Below are 27,801 nucleotides of genomic sequence, written 5' to 3' on the forward strand. Positions count from 1 at the left end.
AAACATTATGTACTCTATCTTTTAACCAAACAGCAAACTGACTGGAAATGAACAGCACTGGTAAATTAGTCACCCCTGGCTTGGCCCTACTTCTATTTGTGCCCTTTGAAGTAAAATCAAGCTAGGTATGAACTAACTGTTACAAAGTTCAACTGCCCAGGGCCCTGAGGTCAATGGAGTCCTTTAAAAAATGTAACTAAGATACTCTGAAGAAACTGAAAAAAGTCAGAACTTCAACAGCTCACTTTTAGTAAACATAAATACACTTTAAAATTCTTAACCTAGGTATACTTCAACAGGATTTAGCGATAAGAGGGAATACAATTTCTTACAGTAAACCAATTCACAGGCTTTTAAATCAATACTGACAAAGAGAGAAATGGTAAAAGCAAACTACCCTCCATCTTTCTGCAAAATCCTAGAATTGTTTTATAAGTTGAATGAGGTACCTTGAAAATAGGGTTTTCTCCACAAGGGCTGAAGAGTATGTGGGCAGGAGTTGCCGCAGAGGACAACCTCTGCTATGCTCCGCCTTCCTCATAACTGAAGACACAAGTGAAAATTATCACCGTATATGCATAAAATAGGACCAAAGGATCCATAAATCTACTCGTCATAGATCAACTGCTTTAATTAAGGGTCCTGTGAAATTAAAATATCATCCTTCTTGGAAGCAAAACCTGGGCCACAGTACCTTTATTTCAAAAGCAGTTAAGCAGTGACACTTTGTTTCTGAAACAAAAGGTGCTACCTTGTCTCTATGACACGGGACCTGGTATGGTGATGTGGTTCAGTCACGTGCAAGAGGTTTGAGAAGGACGTCAGTCCCTCTGCAGAATCTGCCAAGGCTCTGCTGGAAGAGTATATTGAACAGGGCCCAACTGTGGTTTATGTAAACCACCTACAACCACTTGCTTTCCATCAAATAAACATCATTTTCTCCTCAAACCTTGTTAGGACTCTTAAGCATCTCAACATACTGGATTCCAATGCTGGCTCCACAACTGCCTGGCACTGAGGCCTCAGGAAAACCACTTCACCTCTCTAAGCCCCAATATCCTCAAACAAGTAAACTGGCTGTGAGTAGATGAGAAAGGGCCGGTCTGGTGGCTGAGACATACCGGCACTCAGCACCTGGAAGCTTCTGTGTAATCAACATACCACCCCCTTGAAGTCAAGTGAGCTTTAAACCAATGCTACCGAACTTCCACGGGGTCTTATTAAAACACAGTCTCAGATTCTGATTCAGGAAAGCAGGGATCAGGCCTGAGATTCTGCACCTCTAGCAAGTCCTCAGATGCTGCTGCTGTCCTGGGTTTAAACCATTGCTGATCATTTGCAATAAACTGCTATAAGTATATTCAAAATAATCATGTAACCATGAGAAACAGAGGAAAAGCCTACTATACCAACACGTGACTGTTATTTATTTCAGAAACTCCCTGTGGACAAGCTGGTATTAGTGGGTTTTCCTTCAACATAACAGAAGCAAAACGTAACACTTTCCAACAGAGGCCAGAAAAAATGACACCATGGACACACTAAAAGGTAAACTATTAAAGAGCTTTGGAGAGAGAAACTGCTGATGGTCCTGCCTACAAATGAGAAGGAAACTGTGGAAATGACAAAGAAGAACTTTAATGAGTTTAAAATACAAAATCCTCTATTCATTATGTACTAACTGCCTAATTTTGGCAATTTTCTATCCAAGTGGGGTAAACTGCACTCTGTAAAGCCCAAGTCTGTGAACTGCTATCAATGGTGGAAACCCTGTACCCAGGAATGGCCGGCCCAGGGCACAAGGTTCAAAGGTTCAAAAAGAGATACAAAGATTATAAAGAATCTCAAGACAGCAATGTTGAGCCTGAAAGCTAACGCTTCTGGGTGTGGGCCCCGTGGGACTACAGGCCGCACACCCGCGAAGCTAGCCTCTGGTATGCCATTCCGTAACTGGCTCACTTCAATCCCCAAGATCCCATACCCTAAATACTTCCTCGCATGCTCCAGTCTTGCAACAAACACGCACAACATACATCCAGTTTAGATAGCTGCAGTCACCTAAAGTAAGAAGTACAACCTACACAAACATGAGAAGTAGCTGCGTTCACCTAAGATAACACAGGGGAAAGACTTTAAGACAACAAAATGTGTTACAGATTTTTAATACTATTTCTTTTAGATGTGCTATGAAGGGAATAGTTATAATACAAATTTTTTCTGGGTCTTATACAAAGGCACGTAAGCACATGCTCCCCAAGTTCAAATCCCTACACACCTCAGTCTGCCTGCAGCACTCTCTAGAGGCCCCGGCCCTCAGCACGAGAAACACAACACCTCCACTGTCACCCGAGCTGGTGCTAACAGAAACATCACTCAAGACACAATGTGAGCCACATGTAAGCTTAAATTTTCTAGCAGCCACACCAAAAAGTAAAAAAGAAACTGGTAAAATTAATTTTAAATGTATTTATTTAACCTCATATAGCTAAACATTATTATTTCAACATGTAATTCTTTTGGTACTAAGTCTTCAAAATATGGGTGTTTTGAAACTTCACAGCATATCGCAATCTGGACCAGCCACATTTCCGGTGCTTAAGAGTCACACGTGGCCATTCGGGACAAGACAGCTCAAATTGTATGATTGCTACAATTATGATTCAAAGTTTCTATCCTGGTACTAAAATACCTTCCCCATCTCCTTCCACAGCCAAAGTCAATAGTTACCCACCTTTTCCACACAAGGGCCAATGTGGGATGGGTGGGGAGAGGCTATGGGCCACGGTCTTCTTTCTTTTAAAATATAAACATACCTGGGAAATCATGTTTATTCTCATATATATATATATATATATATATACACATATACATATATACATATAAAAGAAACAACTTGGACATTCTTAACTCAAACAAGTAGGTCACAAGAAAACGAGAACTGTTTTTTAGCCTCTAATTTCTAGGAATATTTGTAGGGATAAAAGGTAAAATTTCAAATTCTTTACCTTGTGATAATGGAGAATGCTAGCTTGAATCAGGAGGGCTACAAGTGGCTCATTACTGGTAGAGATACACCTGGCCAAATTTTGAAATAGTTACGTGTCTGTGGGAATTTATTTCATTTTCTAAGTTAATTCAAAAATATTATGATGAAAAATAAAATGCCCAGGTCACTCAAACATGTTGGGAAACAATGATGTTTGATTAATATAAAAAAATAGACTCCCCACTGGTCCCGGAGAAAACTGAGTCTTCACTGCCTCCATTCAGTTTTTTAGTATATGTGCTGCCGAAGCGAGCACCACTGCCTCCATTCAGGTTCAAAACAACGTGCTTATTACTCCGCGAGGGGCAGGCACATTTACCCCAAACCTTTGGCCGAGTTTACCAGCAGCCTGGGAACAGGGTGTAGTGAACAAACTGAGCTGCTGAAAGGCTGTTCTTACTGGCTCTCCTGCTTCTGCCAGTGTCCAGACACCTGGAGTTGCAGGACCCCTGGGCTTGGATTCAGGCGTGCGGAGAACTGAGTTGGGCCACATATAACAAGACCCAAATGGGGGGACGGCTAGGCTGAAGAAGGGTTGGTGGTTGCCACTCTGTACACTGAGAGCAGCACGCCACCAGGAAGGGACAGAGAGGAAAGTATCTATAAATAGCAGAGTGCAGAGTCACTCTGAAGGGAGGTCAGCTCTGTGTTATAAGTTAATGATAAACTCCCCCAACAGCAACGCTCAAGGCCTAGGCAAAAGCTATAATTTTCACACGAAGAGGCAGAAACATGCAACATCGGGAAGGAGTACAGTTGGGCTTTGATGGCAGTTCTCTTTAAGTACTAAGGAAAAAGATCACAAAGGACTGGGAAGTCTACCCAGTAGCTGCCTCTCCACTGTTAACAAAGGTATCCAACTCATACAGTTGTCCCCTCACCCCCACCCGAACACTAGACTAATCAAAGCAAGTATCAGAGTGCCAGTTAGAGATAACGAATTTCTTTAGAGGAAAGGGCAATACAAACTCAGGGCCAGTTTCGTTGTATTAGCTCTGAAACTGCTTCTTCCAAAGAATGTATCAAAAGCAATCAAGTTTCTACCATCCAGATGTTGTAGATGCTTTGCCCAGTTTTAATTTGTAACTTTCTTTGATATTTCAGCTTTTCAGAGTAGTAAATAAAGGAGTAAAATCCATTTAATATGCACTATATTAATCAACAGGTACTTTTATTTTTTTTTTTGCAGTACGCAGGCCTCTCACTGTTGTGGCCTCTCCCGTTGCGGAGCACAAGGCTCCGGAAGCGCAGGCTCAGCGGCCATGGCTCACGGGCCCAGCCGCTCCACGGCACGTGGGATCTTCCCGGACCGGGGCACGAACCCGTGTCCCCTGCATCGGCAGGCGGACTCTCAACCACTGCGCCACCGGGGAAGCCGTAACAGGTACTTTTAAAGCACTAATTTGCACTGTATTGGGGAATGCAGGAGTAATATGATAACGGTGCCTACTTCCTTGAAGAATACAATAAAACTGAGAACAGAGAAAATACAGAAAATAAATGGCATAAACTCCAAGCTTGTTCTGTAGAAAGGGAGCTCAAGGGAGGGGAGCCTGGACAGAAAAGACTTTGCTATAAATGAGGCCTAAGCTGGGCCTCAAAAGACAGGTAGGGCTCAGTAGGTGATCCTACAAGCATGGAGGATAGACCCTGGAGCTTCAAGAAATTCACAGCAGGGAGAAAGTCCTGATGACAAGAAGAAAGAGACTTTCAGAAGGCACTAGGAAAGGTTAGGCAACGCAAAGCCAGATCTCAAAGAGCCATGCACGAATGCACAGCAGAGCCAGGCAGGCTTGCTGCAGAAGCGAGGGAGGGAGCCAGTCCGTTCTAACTGAGATAAATGCACATTAAAATAGCTATAGCAAAGATTAACACAGTATACAGAAACAAATGACTCAAGAAAAGTAGAGGAAAATGACACAGAGGAGACGAAATTTAAGCTGTGGCAAGTACATTTTCAACAGACGCTGTACTCCCACAAAGGCGGAGAGGGGAAGAGGTCTAACCCGTTCCCAGAACGGCCATGTGTTTGAATATGACTAAAATGTGGGATAGGGAAGGGAGTACTGAAGACAAGACCACTCAGGTGGGACACTGAGGTCAGGTGAGACAAGGCAAACGAGCAACAAGATGAGATCTAGAGTTTAAATGCTGTCAATGTGAAAGATGGACTGGACAGGGGTGAGCCTAGATAAAGAGCGGTGACCCAGAGACCGTTTTAAGAACTCGCAGAGGATGGCGAGGCCCTACAACAGCCTCTACTTTGAAAACCAAGTTATTCCCTAAGAAATTTCACATTAAATTATTATCCCCCCTCCAGTTTCACCCATAATTCCTCAAAGCCTAATTCTCATGTTTTCTTCATTCCTAGCTGCACTTAGGTATCAGATGATACAAATTTATAGATTGCCCTTGGAATTCTGAGCTACCTGGGAAACACACGATCCTCAGAAAACAAATGCCTACCCACACCCTGGGGCTAACTCCAAATACACCTCTAAGATGCTGTGGACAGGCAAGAGGTGTGATCTTAATCGTCCACTTCACTTTTATATTTAAACAGCCAACTGCCAATCAAGAAAAGTCCAGCCTCACTTTTGTCATGGAGTCCACACTAAAGTACAGTGATGTGTCCTTCTACAAGTTCTCATTATGAAAATGCAAGTGGACATGAATTTCTGTGCATAATTTCCACAACTTCAATATGAGTATATGCAAAGCATGACTTATTTATACTAAGAACAAGTTTTTTTTTAAAGTGAGACTAAGGGGTTGGAAAGAAAAAAGACAAGTAATGAGGATGACACAATGGCAATCAGGTTTTTGCCAGGAGCCCTGTTAGAGATCAAAGCAATAAAGGCAAGGAAAACCTAGCTGGATGTAGGTGTCTATTCTGTGTGCGTGCGCGTGTGCCTGCACAAATAAGAAAATTCTAAGTAGAGGGTTTTCCGTCTCAAGCATCCAGAATTCTCTGAATCTCTGAAACCAGGCAGAGCTGTCAACAAATCTGAAATATCAGAAAGAAGTGACATGTAACTGGAGAGCCAGAGGAAACGTGATGCGATTAGAACACCTGTCATCTGAAATAACCCAAAAGAGTTCCTAATCTAAAACTGTAGGGATGGGAATTCCCTGGTGGTCCAGTGGTTAGGACGCATCACTTTTGCTGCTCGCGCCCAGGTTCAATCCCTGGTCAGGGAACTAAGATCCTGCAAGCTGTGCGGCGTGGCCAAAAAGTAAATACAATAAATAAAACTGTAGGGAGGAAGATTGGTCCTAAGCAAGTCAGGAACAGTATGAAAACAGCAGAGCTAGAAAGAGAACTCTATACTAACACAGTGCAGGGGAAAGCCTTGGAAAATCCAACTCGCCCATGTTTTTACTAAGTGAAATCAGTTATATGCAGTTTGTGAGTCATCCAACTTGAATCAAGTGACAGTGGCTACTTTTTTATTCATATGTCCATTACAGACAAGATGCCCAAAGAGAACAGCCTTTCCAAATCAGAAATTCTAGAGCATATTGAGATGCCATTGAAAAAAGGCCAAAAAAGAAACAAGCTTCAGTTTAAGAACGAGCTAACTACCCTGGTTAATTTGGAGTTACAAGCAACTCTATAACAGAGACAGACATGGCAAATTGGTCACAAATTTTAAAGGTCCCCACCCCCATTTTTTTTAACCTTCGATCTTCCTTGCCCAGCAAACTTTAATCAGAATGTGTATAATCAGGACTTCCCTGGTGGTGCAGTGGTTAAGAATCCGCCTGCCAATGCAGGGGACATGGGTTCAAGCCCTGGTCCAGGAAGATCCCACATGACACGGAGCAACTAAGTCCGTGCGCCACAACTACTGAGCCTGCGCTCTAGAACCTGCGAACCACAGCTACCGAGCCTGCACACCTAGAGCCTGTGCTCCACAACGAGAAGCCACCACAATGAGAAGGCCACGCACCGCAACGAAAAGTAACCCCTGCTCGCTGCAACCAGAGAAAGCCCATGTGCAGTAACGAAGACCCACGGCAGCCATACATACATAAGACATAAATAATGTGTATAATCATAAAGCATTTAGGGCTATCTCAACAGTCCCTAGACTAGCAGTAATAACTTGTTAACCTCTAGGAAGTGCTTTCCGTCATGAATATTTTACCAGCAAAGCAGACTCCTGGACTGCTGAGACTCTGCTCAGGAATACAAGCTCAGTGTAGAACATGAGACGTGAACACTGCTTACAGTCTTTATAGCCCCTTAATCTCTTCTAGCTATTCCACAATAACAGTAAATGGTCTGATACGGCAACTTTCTATTAAAGGAGGAAAAATGACTAATAGCAGCTCACAATTATTAAGTGCCTACCATATGCCAGACTCTGGAGTTGATGCTTTTAGATACATTATCTGTACCTCACAACAACTCTTCAAGGCTTTGCTCTCATTTGCAGATGGAAAAACTAAGATTCTAAGAGGTGAGATGATCTACCAAAGACCACAGCTAGTGAATAAGCTGGCCAGAGCTGGGACTCAAGCCCAGGCCCATTGCGCTCCCAAGTCTGTGCTCTTCCCATCACGGCACACGGCCAAAGGACCAGCATGGAACACCCGGTGAGCGACCGGTCCCAGCAGCAGTCATCGACAGCACAAGCCAGCCCCAGGCCAGCCTGCAGAAGGGAAACAGCAGCAGGCTAACCTGCCATCTAATGGCTCTTGGGATACACTCATGGACGGGAATCCCATGTCTTCATGGGCAGGGAAAAGAATCACTTGACAGACAAGCTGGCTGGGAGCTCAGCCCAAAGAGCGTAGGTGGTGACACTGGAGGAGCTCAGCTCTTGTGGCCAGTGGTGCTATCAGAGCTGACTGACCAGAATGCCACAGGTTTGTCCAAATGCACAGAAAACACGAGTGAATCAGCATTTAAAAGCTGTCTGACATGATGAAACCAAGAGAAATTTACTTAACATGGTTAAATGTAAAGTCCTTTTAAAATAAAAACTGAAAAGCATGACATGGGGTGGGGGGTAGAGGTTGCTAGGCCTAAGAAAACTGTTAAAGAAAGAAACAAGTCCAAAGATTTTAGTTACTTGTAAGTTTGACATAAAGTTGTATTATGCTGTGACTAATAAGCAAGTAACCCTCAGAATGTGTCATAGATCAACTACATCTAGGACCACGGGAGATACTAACTCTATTGAAGCCTTCCCTGGGCAGATCAGCTCATGCCAAGCAATATCATATCCTGTTCTGGGGCAGATGAAGAGACTGCCAACCACATGGCACCCAAAGAGGACCAGGGTGACAGAAGGACTTGCCACTTGGAGGAAAAAATAACTAGCTTTGAATATCTCGAAGCTCTTTTATACTATCACGGACAGTGCCCAAGGGAGAAAATGAGAGCCAGTGAGTGAAAAGGACAGATTATCCGTCCTATCTGTGAGCAGAAGATGCAGGAACTTGCTAAAGGTTAGGAACACCAACACCTTCAAGACCCCAAGGCTGGAGGTCCTCTGGAAGCCTGGATGATTCTCTATGAGGGCAACGACAGACAACTTCCCGTTCTGGACAGAAAGACTATATTAAATGATCACCACACTGTTTTATGAATTTCTTCTCAAAGTCTATGTGATATAAAAGGCATGGCTACATTTGGGCTGACATGGAGTCTCAACAAGAAAATAGCAAAGGATTCTGCAACCTTCCAGATGCTTAGTGGGTTGAAACCTACACAATTCTCTGCCCTTCTGGAAGCTCTAGAAAAACAACAATAAAGGACAAAGAAAAGGAAACAACAGCCAAGGAGAATGCCAACAAATTTATGAAAGACAGAAAATGGAGAAACAATTCCGAAAGTCCAACATCCAAGTAACGAAAGTTTTAGAACATATTATAATTCACCACTGATCTCCCTTGTCAAAAAATGTTTTTTCTCAGAGCATAAAGAAGTGACTCTCCCCCTAAGACCTACATGTGGCACCACGTTGAGTGGTAAAAGATCCTTTAAGACACAGTGTGAAAGCCCGTGGTATCGGAGATTAAAAAAAAAAAAGTGTATCTAAACTCTTCTAGTGAGGAAAAACTTATAAAAGGACTGGAAATCAGAATGACATCAGCTTCCTCAATAGCAATTCTAGAAAAGAACATTTTTAGACCTGGAAGGTCTGAAAAATTTATTCACAGTTTCTTGAGGAAGCTACTGGATGGAGAATGGGCTTCACTAAAGCATGGCAGTAAACCATGAGAGGAAGACACGGAATCCATGAGACCAGGGATCCAACACACAGAGAAGCAAAGATGACTCCCAGAAGGGGGGACACCTGCAGCTACAGACGAAGTCAAGAGGAACCAGTTTGGAGTAAACCATGAGGCAGAGGGCTCTGGAAAGGATATGTCCAAGGAAGTGTATTGCCAGATGTATGTTACCGTGTTGAGAAGGATTCTGCAAATTAAGTCAGAGATTTAGGGATTAATTAACCAAAATATACATACTTTTATTACTGATATTAACCAAAGTTGTGCTTTAACTATGTTGGGAGATGTGAGAGGGAAAGAGCTATGCATATAAGAGCTAAACCTTAACCTTCATAATTAGAAGTAAGACAGATTAGAAACTGCTACCTACAGGTATATAATTTAGAAATGCATAAGGAAGTAATAAAGATGAGTAAACAGCTAAGAGATGGAGGTAGCAGCTCCTAGTGAGTAAGTAACTCACTTACTCACTAGGGGCTGGGATGAGGAGGGGATAGGATGGGAAAGATGAAATAGATGATTGTTATTTTTTGTTATAAATCTTGTGATACCATTTAACTTTTTAAACTATGCACCTATGTAAGCTATGTACCTATGTATGATAAAATAAAAAATTATGAAAAGAAAGAAAATATGAAGCAGCACAATCCCTGGCATTTAGGACAGGCTCTATAAATATAAGCACAATCTAAAATCAGGGTATTATAAAAGACTATCTAACAGAAAGACTCTGAGGTGACTACATGCACTTAAGATTCCTACGTACAAAAAACAAAGAAATAGAAAAATCCAACCAACAGCAAAAACCACAATGGTACCTTTTCAGTTTAGGTCCTTTCCCACCCCATTTTTTCTGCCATGAGTGTGTGAAGCAACTCCAGAGACCTAGGATACCTGGGGGTACCATACTGAGATTGCCCAATCTGGTCTGCCACCTTTTTTATAAATACAGGCCCTGAGCGAAGAATGGTTTTTACCTTTTTAACTCTTTGGGGGTGGGGGTGGGGGAGTATCAAAAGGACGATATTTCGTGACTTGTATAAATTCTACGAAATTCAAATTTCAGTGGCCATAAAGTTTTAACAGAACACAGTCACACCATCCTTTACATTCTGTCTCTGGCTGCTTTTACACTACCAGGGCAGAGTTGAGCAGGTGTCACAAGAGACCACATACAGTGCTATCACTTTGCACTGCAGCTGGGCGCTCTCCAAATCGCAGTGACACGGGTATAACTCAACAGTGCTCAGAGTGCCATATGCTGTACTGCAACATTTTATTATTATAAGTGCACACCCAACATGTCAAAACAAGAAAAGAAAATCTGGACTTCAAATGTTGTGTTTTTAAGGTACAAATGGGATGTGAACTATTTTGTTATGAAATTAGATGGCAAAGCACTGTTTATTATGCAATCATACCATCCCTGTGCTAAAATACACTATATGCTGACATTACCAGACTAAGCGGTCATCACAGTATTCCCAACTCACAAGAAAGGAACAGTCAGAAAAGTCAGAAAATGTTAAATGGAGTATCTTATTACAGGAGAACTTCTTCACAAAAATAAAAAAATGAAAACAAAGCTTCAATCAAAGCTGGTTTCTAAGGTCGCCTGTTAATAAGTTAAAGAAGCCGGGCTTCCCTGGTGGCGCAGTGCTTGAGAGTCCGCGTGCCGATGCAGAGTATACGGGTTCGTGCCCCGGTCCGGGAAGGTCCCACATGCCGCGGAGCGGCTGGGGCCGTGAGCCATGGCCGCTGAGCCTGCGCGTCCAGAGCCTGTGCTCTGCAACGGGAGAGGCCACAACAGTGAAAGGCCCGCGTACCGCAAAAAAAAAAAAAAAAAAAAAATTAGTTTTTGAAATCCAGCATCACAACAGAAAAATGGATAATTGTTTTAACTATAAATGAATCTGACAGTCAGATCATAGCTTATCACTGCATACTACTGGACTTCTTATATCTGAACCCTCAACTGAATTCTCCACTCAGTCAGGCAGGTAAGAAACTGAAGAGTTCATACCTATGGGTTAGAACCTATCCCAAGGCAGAGGAAAAGGAAGGGCTGGGCCACATGAGCAAAAACAAACAGACAAAACCATATGAGACAAGGTGCTCAGAGTGAATGACTACTTAAAGGGAATTCTCCCCATCAGGATTTATACAGAATAATATGAAGATAAAAACTGGACAAATCAGAACCTTTCTACAAGAGTTGGTGCTTCACTATGTAAGCAGAAGGGGATGCTGAGGAAGAGTTATTCACAAAGGACTGGAGGTGGGGGAGAGCACAGGCGAAGTGGCTTACTGCCTAGGAAAGATTGGGGCCTGGGGATTAGAAGCAGAGACCTGTTATAACAGAACAACTATAGTATCTCCTGAGACAGTGAAGCCTGAAAGGTAGATGATTAAATGGTTTATGCCCACCTGCTCCTCCAGTTACTATGGAACAAATGAAATTGGATTAAGTATGTGTGCATAGCCCCAAAAAGGTCCTACTGGGCCACTTTCTATTAAGTGCCAGTTGACTCAAAAGCCAAATATGCAAAGTAAACCTCTGGTCTTTCACAAAAAAATTCAGTAAAGAGTTGCAAAATGATAGCAATTAAGACTCAAAAGAGTCAGGTGGCTGGCTAGAAGCCAGATGTCCTTTGGCTGGTGTAAAACGAACACAAATCTCTCTCTCTCTCTCTCTCTCTCTCTCTCACACACACACACACACACACACACACACACACACACACACACACACACACACACACACACACACACACACACACACACACACACACACACACACACACACACACACACACAGAGCCAGGTGACCTAGAAGCAGTAGCTGGGTCGCTACTAGCAGTCTTTCTCTGGCATGCTACATCAGCTTACTAGGCCTCTCTAGTCCTTAGGGCCCAGCTCAATCCCACCCAACCCCCATCCTGTGGAAACTGGGAATCCCATGGGTGCTGCAGATTCTACGACATACCAGAGCAAACTACAGAGCCTGTTATTTAACTTCCTAAAAATACCATAGCGCCACGGAGCCAGGTGGTACCTGGCTCAAAGTGATGACCCAGACCAGGTCCACCTAGACTCCAGGGTCTCAAGTCAGAAAACTGCTTTCCTTGATGTAACTCATGAAACTCCTCATAATTTTAGTGACCTTACCTTTCAAACCAAGTTTAAAAATTAAAAGAAATGTTTTCTTTTCTGTGGCTCCTTGCCCATTACAGGTTATCCTGGCAACGGTTGTCTTCCAATTTACTGCATTAGCAGATTAGCAGAATAAAGCGGGATGGTGCACATGAAACAGAAGTTCCCCTATAAAGAAAAAAAGAGCAAAAATGACAACGTGTTCTCTTTTGTTCGGATGAGAGCTGCCATTAAAAATACTGGTTCAAGGTCTTCATTCACACACAACTATACCTCAGAGGATTGAAAAGTACTAGCTAATTGAATTTTTTTCTATGTAACAAGAGGAAAAAAGGCACTGTCATCCCTCTACCTAAGCTTTTATCCTACACTAAACAATAACCCAGAAATAGATACACAGTAAGAGCACTATCAGTGAGCAAATAAGAAAAAATACATATGCTTATCTTTGTCTTATGAAAACATCAATGACATTCTTACTCAACACAGGGTTAACTACAAAGGCACCATATTTTACAACACTAAAACAAGTTTTAGAAGTATCTCCCTCTAAATGTCCCCAAGTAGCCCCGTGTAATACCTTTAAACAACTGTAACTTACTAGGAACTATGAGCAGAACATTAAGTTCACTGAAGTACTAGCTGCAGCTGAATCCCGTCTCTAATGTGAATTAACCAGATGCTTCACATGAAAGGACTATAAATTTAAACTGTCTTCCAAGGCACTTCATTTATAACTAAATACTGCAGGAAAAGACACAAACTATGGACAATATACCAATCAGAAATCCTATAAGGGTGCAGTCTACAAGGCATCTCAAAATAAATGCCATTTATTTAATGCCTTTGTTCCACAAAATTCACACTACATTCTGATCAACTCAACATTTTCCCTCAAAATAAATAGAAACAATGCTAACCACTTGCTAAAAGAAACAAAATGAATCAACAAAAACTGTAACAAACCTAGTTTAAAATGAAGAAAATATTTGACTCTAAAAAACATTTTACCAGTGAAATGTTTTCTCAACAAAAACTTAAAAGTGTTTAATTGATCACCTAAATTTTTGCTTTAAATCATAAGAACAGATCATGTGCCACCACAGTGTTTAGACATGACCAACTTAGCATGTTAGTGTAAAGAGTACATTTCTAAATGTCATAGGTAATTCTAGTCCCATCACAACCACTCTGTGTTGGGGGTTCCAGACCCCTTTAAAAATCCAATGAAGTTATATACTCCACAAAATGCACACGCCTGCGCACACATACATACATTTGACATTTAATCTGAGTAGCTGTAGGATCCTCAACTGATCTACAATCTTTTCTCCCACCAGCCAAGATCACCCACTTCTGGATTTCCCTAGTGGTGCAGTGGTTAAGAATTCACCTACAAAAGCAGGCAACATGGGTTCAAGCCCTGGTCAGGTAAGATCCCACATGCTGCAGAGCAAGGAAGCCCATGCACAACTACTGAGCCTGCAAGCCAGAACTACTGAGCCTGTGGGCCGCAACTACTGAAGCCTGCATGCTTAGAACCCGCCCTCCCCAACAAGAGAAGCCACCGCAATGAGAAGCCCACGCACTGCAGCAAAGAGCAGCCCCCACTCGCCGCAACTAGAGAAAGCCCGTGTGCAGCAACAAGGACCCAATGCAGCCAAAAAAAAAAAAAAAAAAGATTACCCACTTCACCCACTTCCAAGCCAGTCAGTCAATCACAGGCTCCCAGCAGAGTTGTACCAACCTGCCTGCCTCACTGTGCTGCACACTCCCATCCAGGGAAGCCAAAAGATAAGACAGCTGTCAACCCGCTCAGAGCATCACAAATCCAGGTGCTTATTAAGTTGTAACAAGTATGCTGAGACATAACCCACTTTTCTGGAAAAAGGTCTTTGTTTAATTGTTCAGTCTTTTCCCTTAGACTAATTACGGGAAAGAGAGGGTCTATACTATTGATGATAAGAAATTGGTTTTTTCTAAATTGTGAAAATGTGGGAAACAAGATCAAAAGATACAAAACAGAATGAAATGGTATATAAATGCACTATTGGGACTCCTGGGTAAAGAATGTATATTGAAGACACATTGAAATGCCTCTAAAAGTACAGTAAAAGAACTGTTTTGGTTGTTTTGTCTTGCTTTTTAAAGGCATAATCCCAAGAACCAACAAAATTAGGGAGCAAAAGGAATACTAGTTGAAAAAGCTATATAATGAACACTTAGATTCCCAAATCTCATTGCCTTCTTCTGTCCTTCCCAGCCCCATCAGATGACAGAAGGAAGCCAAAAAGGATGGTGACTCCAGCACAGCTGAGGGTGGGCCTGCCAGTGAAAACAGAGGGACTGTGTGAACTGCAGAAAGAATGCAGAGACAGGCCCCCTCAACTGCCCACCCCATCCCCAGCCAGATTCTCCTATTGGGCTCTGACATTCCCAGCCAGGATGAAAACTGAAAGTGTCTTCTAATCACTGACCTCAAGAAACAAACACCTGAAAATCCTGACACTGGGGACTTCCCAACCAAAGGAGCTCAACTCATCACACTGCTGAAAGGTTCACAGCCACTGAGCCCCCACCCATGAATGGGGGCTCCAATCAACCACCCTCACTCCAATCTTTTCTTTAAAAGTCTTCATTGTAAACTTGCAGAACAGCTGCAAGAGCAGTACAAGAAGCTCCCACAGAGCCTTCACCTAGGTTCACAACTAATCACTGTGTCACTTTTGCTCTTCCATCCATCTTCTGCAGCCATCACGTCCTTTACCTTTAAATAGCTCGCTGTGTATTTCCTAACAACAAGGGTATTCTCTTCCACAACGACAAAGTCAGGAATGCAACACATTAACTGTCCCATACAGACTCTACAGTTCACATTCCAATTCTGCCAACTGCTCTACGTCCCTTACGGCAATCCCCCTTCACCTCAATCCAGATCAGGGATCACACCTAATGTCATGTTTCCATCTGAAACAGTTCTTCAGCAATTCTCTGTCTTTCACTGGCATCTTTGAAGAATATAGGGTATAAGTATCTGGCAGTACTACCACAAAAGTGGTAAGTGAGGTTTGTTTTTCCTAGAGTATCACATAAGTAGTAAGATAATGTCTGTGTGTCCCATTATTGGGATTTTGATCACTTGGTTAAGATGCTATTTGCCTCATTTCTCCACTGTAAAATAACCAGTTCCCCCTTAGTAATTAACTAGTAAATAATCTGTAGGAAGATATTTTGAGATTATGTTCTTAAAACACTCACCCAATAGTTTTAGCATCCACTGGCAATTCTTGTCTTAATCAACTGTTACTGACAGTTATAAAACGATGTTTATTTTGTAAATCTACTGTTCCTTCTACACTTATCAGTTGACATTATAATTCCAGTAAGGTTATGTTCCCTTTTTCCCATTCATTCATTATCAGTGTGGACTCACGGATTCTTATTTTATTTATTAATATCACCATTCATTCTGATGCTCAAGTTATCCCAGATTTGGCCAGTGGGAACCCCTTCAAGCAGAGGACTGTGTGCTTTCCATGTTTTTTGAGTACTTCCTTATTTCCTTGCATAACAACATGTTCTAGATTAATCTTGTACATTCTCTGCCCCAGCTCTAAAATCACCCATTTCTCCAAGGAGCCCTGGTTCCTTTTAGTGGAGGGTGTGATTTAGAAATGAAGATCTGAGAACTAAGTATGTTCACAGATAGTGAACAAAGCTGAGAAAGAATGGCAATTTCATATGATTCAACTCTATGTGTTGTGTGTGTATATACCCCGACTTTAAATGTGAACGAAAACCACGGGTTCTAATAACATCTCAGGAAAGCCTCTATCATGAAACATAGAGTGCAAAACAAAACAGAAAAATGCAGGATGGAGTAAAGACTATACAAGAAAAAGAGTACATTAAAAAAATTATCCTCAGAAAGATAAGTTAATGTATCCATCAAATTTAAAAAAAAAAGAGATATTATTTAAAAGGGCACTGAGAATAATTAGCAGACTAATACATTAGGAAAATGACTTCCAACCCAGAAGTCTATACCCAGCCAAACTATCAATCAAGAGTACACAGAAAGTCTCAAAAGACTTACCCTCTCACACCCCCTTCCTCACAGAAAACTACTAGAGACTGTGCTCCACTAAAACAACAGAGAAACAGGAACAGGAAATTCAATGAAGGAGAGAGGCAAAATGAACTCCCAGGGTCCCAGCAGACAATGTGTTCCCAGCAGGGAGGACAAGCCGTCCAGTCTGGAGCAGATAAAAATTTCTTCAAAAAGATAAAGCTGATGGAATACCTGAACATGTAACTGGTGAAAAGTGTGAGGCTAAATTAGTGACTAGTACATTAAAAAAAAAAAAAAAAGTTGACACAACATTTCTAAGGAATATCAGAAGTTGTTTGGGAAAAGTATTTATAATTTACTACTTGACATTATAAATAGCATCCCAAGTAATAATGGATAAATATTGATTTAACCAAAATTGCAATAAAACTGTATTGGAAAGATGGGGAAGACAGAATGTGGGGAAGAGGGTGCAGTGAGGGAAAAAGAGTAAGCTAATCCTTATCTTCCATATCTTTTCAGAAAGGGAAATCAATAGATGTGCTTAAAACTAAAAAAATCAGCAAGCATGCATGTAATTATGAGCTCTTCCAGTATGCTCTTCACACATATGGAGGTAAATATGTGTTTTTTAACTGGCTAAAAGAGTTCTAAGTAATATAGTCGCCTTCAGGGAAGGGGGAAAGAGGGAGGGGTGGCTAAAAAGTGCTGTCATCTTATCTTATCCAACCTCCTAAAGCTAGCTCACTCTTAAATGGAGATACGCAAAACTGACAAAAATTTTTTTCAAATAAAATTTTAAGAAGAATGCTAGACTGGGAAGGAGTATTAAATGTTGAGACCAGAGAACTATAACATCAGCTACTCATTAGTTGTGTGACCTAAGGCAAGTCATTTGACCTGAGTATCCATTTCTTAATCTACAAAATAAAGGAGCTGGACTAAGTTAACTCTAAACTTTCTTCCTCTTTCAATAAATTTATGAATCTAATATAAAAATAAAGTAATCAAAGCTTTAAATATGGTGCCAGTGGCCATGGACAAGGGCAAATTAAATTACAGAAAGAATGAAGCAGGACTTGGTGAAATAATAAATGGAGAGAGAAGTAAAATGGAAAAAAATAATTCTGCTTTAAGCCTGTGGGTCCCAAGAGGGTGCTGATGGTGAAGGAGAAACGAGAAAAGCACTGTTTTAGAAATGAAGACAAAAGAGTTCCTGATCCTGGCCTGGAACGAACTGAACTGACAGTATCCAGACAAACTATGACATGAGCCCACCGGAAAAACCCTAACTAAGCTGGAAACAAATGTTTGTGTTAAAAGTTAAAACATACAGATGATGGTGGAATCCATAAGGATGATGAAAAGTTCTTCCCAAAGAATACAGAAACTGAAAAAGGAGGAATTCTCCCGTCGTATTTAATTACTAGGAAACCATAAGTTTTACATCATGATTAAAGGACAAAAATGAGAAAGGGGCATGGCTAGAGAGCAGACTATTGAAAGGCAGTGGGAGCAACAGCACAATGTCATACAAGCTAAAGGAGGAAAAATACAGATTTGCTAATAAAGAATATAATACATAGCTTACTAGTTGACGTCACAGTGCATTCGGGCTGCTATAACAGAATACCATATATTGGATGACTTAACAAACAACAAAAATTTACTTCTCACACTGCTATAAACCAGGAAGTCCAAGATCACAGCATCTGTAGTGTCTGGTGAGGACCCCCTTCCTGGTTCATAGATCACAGCCCTTTCTGTGTCCTCACATGGCAGAAAGGGATGAGGGAACTCTCTGGGATCACCAATTCCAATCATTAGGGCTCCACTCTCACACCTCATCACCCCCCAAAGGCCTCACTTCCCAACACCATCACACTGAGGATTAGGTTTCAACATATAAATGTTAGAGGGGAGACAAACATTCAGTCTATAGCAGTTGATATCATTAGGTTATTCTTTCAGAGGAAATGGATCCAGAGGGGGCCCCTCAAAAAAGGAAAACAAGATTTTTTTTAAAGATAATATACTTTTACTTTTGTATTTCTTTTTGCCAATCATTCCTTAAAGGAGCCACATCTTCCTCAATAGGCATATAACATAACTCTATCAAAAAGGGTCTCCTCTTTCCAATACTACTGATCCTGATTAAGGCCAATGAAGAGAATGTAAGAACATAATTATAAAAATATCAGTCAAAAATGAGGGCTGGTTTAGCCTAAAACAGCAAAGGAACAGATTCTCAGCTAAAGAGTATCTAAATATGTACTTGCTTAGTCACAGAACTCAAGAATAGCAAGAATGAATATCTACCCTTACAAACCCTTTGTGCCAGCATTATACACATGCTTCTCAAACCTCTTAGGTATTATGCCTATTTTATCACTGAGAATAATAAGAAAGGACGCTCCAAATAACCCTTAATGAACCCTCAATTTATTTATTTTTTAAAAACTCACTTTGGGGAAAAAGGAATAATAACCTGCTCCCTATGCTCTCATATGACTTTTTACCATAAATTCCATGATACTCTTCACAAATGCAAATTCACAAGAGGAAGCCGTAGCTATTACATAACATGCAAGAAAATATTTTCTCCTTGTGTCACATATCATACACAAACAACTAAAGACAACCTCTCAGTTACAGACAGGTGATACAGCCTAGAGCCTGGACCCACAAAAGCAAGCAAGTCTACTCTTATTAACATCAGGGAGCCCTAAGGTAGGCCAGCTCAATCAGAGTTATCATTTTAATGTGGATCTCAATGATCCTATCTCTGCAAATGTGCTCACAAATGCTCTCCAAACCACCCAAGTCTAAAGAGATGCAAGATAATGAGATGGGAAGATACTCCATCTCTATGAGGTCTTGCTCACCATTTTATCCTCAATGCCTAGCACACTGCAACTTAAAAAAAAAAAAAAAACCCCATATTTTGACCACAAAAATCATCAAAAATGAGCACACAACCACTCATAATTGGGAGAAACAAACTAAGTAAGTAACATCATTTGGATGACTTCAGAGGCATCTTTCAATATATACATATGTATTTTATATATATATATATATATACACACACATAGATACACACATATATGTAACTATCAGCTAATTTCAGAACCAATCAATTTAATACAAGCTGTGGCAAGAATACAGGCTTCTAAAGCATTAATCAAAAATTACTGTGACAAGAATGCAAAAAGACTGCTTTTTAAAGTATAAAACACCCAAGGTAAATCCATACTACCACCTTTTAAAAGCAAAATCAAGTACGTAAAGGACTAAGTAAAAACTTTGGCACCTGACTGGATTACGTCATCGTCCGGCTATGCATCCTAATGGACACTCAAATCACTGCCATCGTACATGAAAGCCAAACCAATCTAAGTCGCTATTAAAATCGAGCCAAATCATAAATTAGTAAATTAGCATCCAAAGTAAAGCCCAGAAATCCAACGCTGCCTCTTACAACAACAACAGTGTGCAGAGATGTATAGCAATGGTACAGAAGACTACATGATTCCAATCGCCAAAGCTATACTTAGCTGGCTCAGCCATGGTTACACATCAAGCTTAATTTGATGTAAAAACTTCCATAATCCTGAGTACAAAAGCAAGAAAGACATCAAACTTTTTGTAGGGCATCTTAGTAACCAAGTGATTAATATGTGAAATAGAAGTACAGAGACTGGAAAACATGCTAAGCAGCATGAAGATGAATGAATGTATCACTGAAAATTCAACCCAAGGATGGGATTTTCAACTGGCAAACCAAGATACCTGACAGATGGAAAAGGAAAAGCCCTTCTCATATAGGCTCTTGGTTACTATCCTAAAGTACAGATGAAATATGAACCAAGAAAGGGCCCAAGTCACAACTGGTTATAGCACTGCCACAAGCTCTGAGTGATTTTTTTCCTCCTACGTTTAAACACAAACCTGATTTCTAGCTGGCAATTCTAATCATACTCATAACTCTTGGTGCCCACCACTAAAACTTCTAAAGTTATCCAAAAAAACTGTTTTAAGGGGAATGCTCTAGACCTACACTGTACAATACAGTAAGCCACCTGCCACACACAGCCACTGAGCACCTGCAATGTGGCTAGTAAGACTAAGGAACTAAATTTTCAATTTTCTTTTAACTTAAATAGCCACGCTGACAAACAAAGAATACCATTTTACTGGGCAGCACTGCTCCGACTCACATTAAAAACTAAGCACAGGATAAATGTTTATGGTCTACAATTTTGAATAAGTTTACATCTCTAGGCTTCAACTTTCTCAACCAAAAAATATAAAGAGAGTTCCATTAGACTGTCTCCATGACTAAAAATAAACTAGTGCAGCATATAAATGAAAAGTCTCGGGACTTCCCTGGCAGTCCAGTGGCTAAGACCCTGTGCTCCCAATGCAGGGGGCCTGGGTTTTATCCCTGGTCAGGGAACTAGATCCCTGACCACATGCCACAACTAAAGAGATCCCACATGAGGCAACAAAGATCCCACGTGCTGCAACTAGGACCCGAAGGGAAAAAAAAGCCTTCATTAAAACTGCTGCAGTGTAATTAAAGCTACACACCCCGGGCTTCCCTGGTAGCACAATGGTTGGGAATCTGCCTGTCAATGCAGGGGACACAGGTTCGAGCCCTGGTCCAGGAGGATCCCACATGCCACGGAGTAACTTAGCCCGTGCACCACAACTACTGAGCCTGCGCTCTAGAGCCCACGTGCCACAACTAGTGAAGCCCACGCACCTAGAGCCCGTGCTCCGCAACAAGAGAGGCCACCGTAATGAGAAGCCCACGCACCGCAACGAAGAGTGGCTCCCGCTCGCCGCAACTAGAGAAAGCCTGTGCATAGCAACCAATACTCAACGCAGCCAAAAAATAAATACATAAAAATCTTTCCAAAAAAATAAAACCATACACCCACCTCAAAGTTATGGCAGGTTACCTCACCCTGATGATACAAGGGTATCATATTACTCCTCACTTCACCAAATTTAATGGGGAAGACCAAGAGAGCATGCATTCAGTTCAGTCAACCTTTGGGCAAGTAAACTCATCTCTCTGAGCTTGTTTTCATATCTGTAAAATGAGATGATTAGACTAAACGATCATTTAAGATGCTTCAAACTCTCAACTACTTCTTCCTGTGGCTCTAAGAAGAAATATAAGTGAAACCAGGATACTCTAAGAAATGAAGAAAAAGGAATCAATGAATAACCACAGACTCAAACTCTTAAATGAAATTAATTAAATTTAAACAAGATCTTAAAGTAGAGAGTCCCAATGACAGAGAATTTAAAGTTATATTGGGTTGGCCAAAAAGTTTGTTCGGTTTTAAGTAAATATAAAAGATACATTTTTCATTTTCACGAAGAACTTTATTGAACAACATATTCACTAACCGAACTTTCTGGCCAACCCACTACAGTATCAATGTACTCTGCTGGGAGACTGATTTGGTGTATTAGGGTGTACCCAGTTTTCGTTTTTGCTTTAAGTCCATATGTGAACACGCTGCTTTCTCCAAAGCAGGAAGATCAGTAAAACCGGGTTAACGTAGGTGGCAGGAGAACATATAGCACACAGAGGTTTGTACTGTCCCTTCCCTCACAGAAGGTGGACAAAGGAAGTCTTCCTCCTCCATCAGGCAGCTGTAGTATAATCGCCATTGCTACATCCAGCTTTCTCAGACAACATCAGATGCTCGCTTACTTTATCAATGATCCAAACCAAGTAAAATGATGCTCTCACGATAGGAACTATGGTTATTTTTAGATGCAATAAGGCAAACTGGAGTGTGAATTCATCCATGAAGCTGGTAAGATATGTTATACCCATCTTTCCTGTGGTATACAACTCAGAACATATATAAAACAGGACAGGATCCTTTAAAAAGAACCCTAACAGGTATCTGGAGATGGGAATATAGACTAATAATTCATGTGAAGTGTGTTAAAAGGCAGAAAGTCAAGAGAGAATGACAGGCTTAACATCGCTCTTCAAAGGCATATTTTCACATACCTTCTGTGCCTATACCAGACCCACTGATTTTTTTTTCAACCTTTTAAAATGGGGGGAAAGAATCACTCTCAAAGTCCCTGGTTTATAGCATGGTAGAAAAAACAAAACCAAATTCTACCTTTTGAAGAATAAAATGTTTTAGCGAGACTTCCCTGGTGGCACAGTGGTTAAAAATCGCAGGTTCGCAGGTTTGAGCCCTGGTCTGGGCAGATTCTACATGCCGCAGAACAACTAAGCCCATGTACCACAACTACTGAGCCTGTGTCCTAGAGCCCGTGAGCCACAACTACTGAGCCTGCGTACCAAAACTACTGAAGCCCGCACGCCTAGAGCCCGCGCTCCGCAACAAGAGAAGCCACCGCAATGAAAAGCTCATGCACCACAACGAAGAGTAGCCCCCACTCGCCACAACTAGAGAAAGCCCGCGCACAGCAGCGAAAACCCAACGCAGCCAAAAAATAAAAAAAAAGTTTTAGCTGATACTGACTTTCCTTTACATTACAGTTGATTTAATCAGGCCACCACTGATGGACCATTTAGTTTTCAATTTTCACTATCACCAAAAAATGCCAGGGTTCCCAGAAGTGGAACTGCTGGATTAAATAATGTTCATTTCTAATTAGCTGCACAATAGCCATTGGAGGTCATGGCTATCCACATTCCCACCACCAATGGAAGTATGTATGCCTGGTTCTTCACACCCTTGCCCAACAACGTCTTTTTCTCTTAAGAGCACTGTTCATGTCTAAGAGCCATTTATACTTCACTTTTCTGCCAACTGTCTGTTTATATCCTTTGTTCATTTTTCTACTGGGTCTGTCTTCTCAATGGTTTGTAGTGGTTATTTAAAAGTAAGAAAAGGAGCCCTTTGTCTCAAAGCATTCCCTCTTCAGCTCATTCCAATCTGTACCACTCAACTGAAACTGCCTTTTTAAGTCACCAGTGACCTCCAGATGGGGCTAAACCTAAGTGAAACTCTTCTGTCCTCCTCTCAACCTCGCTCTCGGGAGCATTCAGTACTGTTCACCAGGAGACCCTCCTTACTGGCACCTTCTCCTCACTTGGCTTCTTTGAGATCACACCCACCTTGTTTTCTCACTGGCCACCTCTCGGTCTCCTCCGAGGCAGAGGTTCCCACAGGGTTCAGACTGTGGACACTACCTAGGTACACTCTCCCCAGCTGACTACAGTGGCTGAGGTGTCCACTTCCATGTCTTCTACTCACCCTGTTGCCGAAGCAACCAAAACAAGGCCTGGGGAGACTTCAAAAAAAACAAAAAATGGTTTTGTTGAATAAATGAAGCCGTTTCCACAGGTTTTTAAATATACCTCTGTAAACACAATTGCGATTCAAATTTATAAAACCAACTAAGGCCATCTCTGCACTTCAAACACAGGTACCCAACTATTAGCAGACATTTCCCCTTAGATGTCTTGCAAGCACATTAAATTTAGTATCTCCTAAACGGGTTTTTGCTCTCTATCATACACTGACCAGCAACCAAACCTTTTCCTCACTAAGTTCTCCCTGTCCCAGAAAAGGCACACCCCAGTTGTAAAAGACAGAGTCTGGCTCCTCTTTTCCCTTCCAATATCCAATTCATCAAAATTTTGTCAACTCCATCTTCTGAGTATCTCCCCTTCTTCATCTTCCTCTGCCACCACCCGGAGGACAAAAACAGCTTCCTACTTCATATCCTTGCATCTCCTCTGGCCCTTTAAGCCACCGTTTACTTGCGTTCCTATTCAGTGTCCTCTGCCACTCCACATGAGCAATAATAACAGTGGTGATAATCTGATCTATGCGGTCCACTGTGGTAGCCATATAAGGCTTTAAGCACATGAAACATAGCTAGTTCGAACTGAGAAGTACGTACGTGTAAAATATACACTTGACTTCAAAGACTCAGTACAAAAGAAAGAAATGAAAATATCTCATTAATAATTTTATATGACATGCTGAACTGACAATATTTTGTATTACTGGCTTAAATAAAATACATTAAAATTAATTTTACCTGTTTCCTTTTCATAAGGCCACTAGAAAACTTATGATTACATATGTAGCTTGCACTGTATCTCTATTAAGACACTGTCCTGATTCACTGAGGGCACCAGCATGCCATCTTTTTAAACCACATGTGACCAAAGCATTGAAAGCACCAGGCCTGGCACTGGGCAGGCACCCAGATATTTGCTGAAAGAATTATGGTCAACAATTGGTATCCTTTATGTACACTCATTTAAAAACAAAACACTGAAAATTTAGCTCTTACTTGAAGTTGAACCATACTTTTAAAGTACAATTTGGGCTTCCCTGGAGGCGCAATGGTTAGGAATCCGCCTGCCAATACAGGGCACATGGGTTTGAGCCCTGGTCCGGGATGATCCCACATGCTGTGGAGCAACGAAGCCCATGCGCCACAACTACTGAGCCTGCGCTCTAGAGCCCGTGAGCCACAACTACTGAAGCCCGTGCGCCTAGAGCCCGTGCTCCACAACAAGAGAAGCCCGTGCTCCACAACAAGAGAAGCCTGCGCACCACAACAAAGAGTAGCCCCTGCGCGCAGCAACGAAGGCCCAACACAGCCAAAAATAAATGATAATAAATAAAATAAATTTTAAAAAATAAATGAAATACTATGTGTATTAAAACAACTTTTTTTTTTTAAATTCAACAAATGTATACTGAGACCTGCTCTGCAGAGCATACCAAAGCCAGGTGTCCTGACTTCTAGCTGGTACCGCGGCAGGGTCACTGCACCCAGTCACCCTTTCATTAAGGAAACCCATGACATGGAGTCAGAGAAAGGCCTTCTTTGTTTTTCATAGTTTGCATTCTTACAATAAATCATTTGAATTTATACAAATAATACACAAATACATTCTTCTAAACTATTGTAACAATACAGACAAAGTGACAATCTCCTTCTACCTACCCAGCTCGTTCCAATCACAGTAATCAGTTTCAGAACTGTTAAGAAAACAACTAAGTTGAAACTTTACACATACATGAATTCTAAGAAATACTTTGTCTACTTCTCTAACATTCATCCTAATTACGTCATTAATTTTTGTAATTTTTCGGTGCTAAATTTTCTGCTAGAAGGGAAAGTCAGAAACTGGGGAAGACTGGAAATTTAAGGTGGCCTAAAAAGATTTTGAGTCATCAACCCTTAAAACTTAGTCATCACAACTCAAAAAATCAGCCATGAGAGAAGGAAAGCTAGTGGACAGTATAAGGAGGGAAAAAAAAAGTAGACGGTTAACATGGAAAGTCTAATTAATAAGATTTAGGTAGTGATCATCTTGTAATGTATTTAAATATCCAATCACTATGCTGTACACCTGAAATTAACATAATATTGTTGTACCAACAATATGTCAAGTGAAAAAACAAAACAAAAAACCTGGGAGGTGGGGCTTTGCAAAAAGTATCACACCACCTTATGTTATGCCCTGCAACATTTAAACTAGAGAAGGTGTGGTATCTTCAAGAGGGCAAGGCTTACAGTCAGTGTGGGGTCTTCTAAAGAAACAAAAAATGCACTCTCAGATGGCCTCACAAACACACAGAGTACATTTCAAAACAAACATTATTACATTTTAAGTCTAGAACTATAATCTGAATGGATTTCAATGTGATTTAGGTTGGAAGCCCTTTAAAAATTTCAATTTGGGTCCACATTCAACCTCCAGAGACAGATCACAACCAAAGAAGACACATGAGCGAGACTGCAGGGAAGGTTACGCCCAAACAGAGAAACTTACAACTACCTGCTTACAAGGCAGAGGACACTGTGGGGATACTACAAGACAAAAAAAATCGAGGTCTTCCACAGATGGCAAGTGAGGTAGGGGGAATTGTTTTAACTGGTAGACCTTATTCGGATCCTGATTTGCCAAAATTAGAAAACTGTATATATAAAAATTATCACATTTGAGACGATTGGAAATTTCAACTCCGACTAGGTACTAGATAGTATCAAGCAACTGCTTTGTGGGAGTTTTATTTAGATGTTATAGTTCTGTGGTTATGTTATGGTTAAAACAAAAAAAAGTTTATTTTTGAAAGATCTATACTGACATATTTACAGAAGAAACAAGATAATTATTTTGAGATTTTCTTCAAAGTAATATGTAAGGGGCTAGCCATAAAGGAAAAATTAATCAACTGAATTACATTAACTCCTCTTCCTCCAGAGACACAATGACAACCCACAGAGTAGGCAAAGATATTCACCATGTTTGTATCTCCTGAAAGATTCATATCCAGAATAAAAGAAACCCTACCAATTGTTGTGTTTGAAAATATGTCCACGGGCTTCCCTGGTGACGCAGTGGTTGAGAGTCTGCCTGCCAATGCAGGGGACACGGGTTTGTGCCCCGGTCTGGGAAGATCCCACATGCCGTGGAGCAGCTGGGCCCATGAGCCATGGCCGCTGTTAAATGCACTGAGACTTTTGAGGTTGTGTCATAAAAATGATAGCTTCCACTTGGTGCTATTTCTCTCAAATCACTCTCTCAGGGGAAAGTCAGTCACCATGTCCTGGGGACAGGACACTTCGGCAATCCTGTCAAAGGCCTACATGAAAAGGAACTGTGGCCTCCCACCGACAGCCAGGACTAACTTGCCAGGCATGTGAATGAGCCACCTTGGGAAGGATCCTCCAACTCCAGTCAAGCCTTCAGAGGCTGATAACATCCAAGCCAAATGGCCCAGCCAAGTCGCTCCCAAGTTCCTAACCCACAAAAACTATGAGATATTAAATGTTTACTGGTGTTATAAACCACTAAGTTTGGGGATAATTGCTATGAAGCAACAGAGAGTTAATACGATAAAACAGATAATGCAACAGACAAAAGAAAAGGAGACAAATATTACTCTTCGTTAAAAAAGAATAACTAGGGGGTTGGGGAAGGGAAGGATTGAGAGTTTGGGATTAGCAGATGCAAAATATTGTAAATAAGATGGATAAACAACAAGGTCCTACCGTATAGCACAGGGAACTATATTCAATAACCTGTGATAAACCATAATGGAAAAGAATATTAAAAAGAATGTATATATTGGGATTTCTCTGGCGGTCCAGTGGTTAAGACTCCGTGCTCCCACTGCAGGGGGCACAGGTTCAATCCCCGGTAGGGGAACTAAGTAAGATCCCACATGCCGCGTGGCATGGCCAAAAATAAATAAATGAATGATGAATGAATGAATGAAAACAAAAGAAAAAGAATGTG

General features: G+C 41.2%; 1 protein-coding gene across 15 annotated transcripts in view; it reads right to left on the minus strand.

The window, feature by feature from the left end:
• The window catches only part of PPP6R3 (protein phosphatase 6 regulatory subunit 3), a 126,989-nt gene that overhangs the window by 75,540 nt on the left and 23,648 nt on the right, over nucleotides 1–27,801 (minus strand). For all 15 annotated transcript variants that reach the window (XM_060158325.1, XM_060158337.1, XM_060158335.1 and 12 more), the window contains one exon: nucleotides 12,461–12,613. The gene's annotated coding sequence lies outside the window, so the exon portion shown is untranslated. The remainder of the gene's footprint in view (nucleotides 1–12,460; nucleotides 12,614–27,801) is intronic.

Source organism: Lagenorhynchus albirostris, chromosome 9, assembly GCF_949774975.1.
Source record: "Lagenorhynchus albirostris chromosome 9, mLagAlb1.1, whole genome shotgun sequence".
Taxonomy (NCBI): Eukaryota; Metazoa; Chordata; class Mammalia; order Artiodactyla; family Delphinidae; genus Lagenorhynchus; species Lagenorhynchus albirostris.